Here is a 3,332-nt window from a genome sequence, read left to right as displayed (position 1 = left end):
AAGTAACCTTATTAGTTTGCATAAACTGCAGAAGTATTTTCGCCAATAGCTATTCTCATCGATCGTTTTCTCACAGATTTGTCTTATTGTCTGCCAAAAATAGAGCAGGTCTTACTTAATCGGCGAAAGCAGATTAAGTTCACGTAATTTTACGATATATAATCCGGCGACATTTCTTTAATAATGTGAGCAATAACAAATTTTATCACAGACATAAATCTTTCTGGTCTGATGACGGCGCCATCGTAAGCGAATATTAATGATCTGATTATAAAATACCGATCACTGTGATGCAAATATTTGGAGAATTCGCACATTGTCGCAAAACGCTCAAGGGCTTTAAGTAATATGATATTACATAAAAAATGGTAGAATCAGAGAACACTTTGATTAGGTAGAGTCAGAGAACACTTTGATTAGATCATCATTCAATTGCAATATCTATAGTAATATAATTTATTTTACTAAATTGATCAAGCAAAGTTAGTTTGTAAGTTTTGATGAATTTAATGTAATAAGTAATGATGTAAAATTTGATGTATTGAGCTATATTTATATCTATCAATTGATTGTACTAAGCTCAGAAAATGGCAATACTTTAAATAGAGAATAGATCGAAGATGCAATTTTTTTTTAATATGTAGTAATTTTTACACCTGTCCTGAAATGGACAATAAGTAAAACCGAAGGGAAAAAATAGCTAGAAACTATAAAATCTTCTTACCATTGTCAGAGATTTTGAAAATTGGCATAATTGACATTGAAGATTTTTATATATTATACAAATATGTATATGTAGCATAGCTATGTACGGATCAGAGACATGGACTCTGAGAAAAGCCGACAAGAACTATCTGAAGAGTTTTGAAATGTGGTGCTGGAAGCGAATGGAGAAAATAAAATGAACTCACAAGATAACTAATGAGGAAGTCCTGAGAAGAGTGAGCGAACAAAGGATTATGCTAAGCACGATCCTGTAAAGAAAAGGAAACTGGATCGGACCCATTCTTTAAAAAGAGTACCTCCTACACGACGTCATTGAAGGCAAAATAGAAAAACTGAAATTTATTATTATTGATTATGTATTTAATGTGCTATTATTAAATCAACTATTAATATTTGTTTTTTAGCAATCAAAACTTGAAAATCCTATGAGCTGCTATGGTAATGTCTCCTAGCTAAAATGCATTAGGATGAAATGCATTTTTTAGAAAACAACCCAACAGTGAGTCCAATTTTATTTGATTTATTTTTATTATTAAAACTTCTCTAATACTGAACAATATTTTTAAATACTGAAAAGCTATTTTCACTGACAATGGTTGTTTTGGATCTTAGAAAAAGGAATATCACTAATTCTTGATATCAGGATGATCGGGTAGATATTACACTTGGATCTTCGGTTTGTAAGGGACTATTAATTTACACAATATTTTCTGACTAATATAGAGATCAATTTCGGCGCCAGACATGCATTATGTTATATATAAAAGGGTTCAAAACAAATATAATTTGATATAGACGTAATATAATATGATAGAGTGTGATGTCATCATGAAAATGAAGGCGTATCATGTCAAGCAGAAAATGAATGAGCGGTAAAATCCGATAACATTTCATATTTTAGAATATAATCTGAAGTTTTTGTTTATTCGATTTCCATATAAGTTTGAAGAAATTTAGCAATTGTAACATATATTGAAATAAAAAAGAAAAGTTTGAAGAAAGCAAGTCTCGTCTGGTATCTGGAAGCAAGTTTTCTCATTTTTTCTGATAGTCTGTACATATTGGAGTCTTGGTAGATCAGCCAATTTGGGACATACTTGGGTGCCCCCAATACTTCTTTAAAAAATTTATTTCGTGACCTTTGCAAAAATTTTATGTTGGTTTGACTTGAAAATCAATCTTGAATATGTCTGTGAGAATTTGTTTTCAATGTAAAGTATACACAAGATTTAATATAAGCATATCAATATATAGAAACATCCTGAAAACATGAATTCATAACTAATTATAGTTGAGTCCTTTACTATGTGAACTAGAAACAATTTCTGTTCCAATCATCCTACATCTAATCAATTAACTAATTATGTCTTCTAATTACTCTTTCGAAATCAATTTTGTCATTTTGTAATCCTCGAACTGTTGACAACATCCCATGTGGCAGAAAAAAACAGTACGTGAGCGTTTGCAAAACGCGTCGGCCTCATATGCCATTGCTGGTTTAGCACAATGGACAATGTACGACCTCAAAAATTCAACAATGAAATAACTAACGAATCACACTAACGTGCCTTGCATAGTAATAATCATCTAAATATTGAATCAGTAGATAGATGTGATATATATTTTTCGAATATGAATTTTGGTAAAATAGTATAAATAGTATAAATATATTAATTGAAGGCTTTGCTGAAGTAGGAAATATAGGCAAAGTATTACTACGCTTCCGCGGGGGATGAGTTACATAAAAGTTGAGCGTAGTGCGAAACAGCGCTAAACGAGGCTATGTTTACATGGAAATATTGGGGTTAGGGGAAGATGGCTAGAAAATTGGTCATGTATTGAATTTAAAAAGTATATTTTTTTTAATAAAAGAAAAACCAAATATTTATATCTTAAAGCCCAAATTAATATCACATTGATATATCTTGCAAAAATAGAAACAAAACTAATGGTGTATGGCATGGTGCCTTAAGGCAAATTCCTAGAACTTCCCGTACCGTAACAAAATGTTCGAGGAATATCAAATGTTTTCAAATAGATTATTATAAATACTGTAACATTGTCTAATATTTATAAGAATTATATAGGTAAACTGAATTGCAAAGTTAAAATTATTTATTTAAAGTATATAAGTGAGCTTTAGAACTTTAGCCAAAATTAAAATTAAATTTTGAATTATTTTAATTATTAATTTTAATTTTTTTTCCAAAAGCAATTGTTTTGTCAAAACAAGCAGGAAGTGTTTTGAATCATTCAAATCGGATGCTTAGGTCTCTCAAAACTGCCATTTTTTGTACATTTAGCTCAGTATCTTCGAAATGACCAGACCTACGTTTGCCAAAAACTAATCACCAATTCTCCTAATCATTACAAACTGAATATTTTTGGATCATTCAAATCGGATACTCCGTTATCTCAAAACTCGATTTGTATTTTCTGCAGTCTTTGCTCAGTATCTCCGTAACGGCTGGACCTGCCTTCGCCAAAAATTATTCACCACTTCTCCTAATCATTACAAAATTAATATTTTATGGATTATTCACATCGGATACTCCGTTTCTCAAAAACTCGTTTCTATTATTCTACACTCTTCGCCAAAAACTAAT

This window comes from Ctenocephalides felis, unplaced genomic scaffold (assembly GCF_003426905.1).
Source record: "Ctenocephalides felis isolate EL2017-DRISC unplaced genomic scaffold, ASM342690v1 CF-g0.4_SCAFFOLD_01492, whole genome shotgun sequence".
NCBI lineage: Eukaryota > Metazoa > Arthropoda > Insecta > Siphonaptera > Pulicidae > Ctenocephalides > Ctenocephalides felis.
This window is presented reverse-complemented; position numbering follows the sequence as displayed.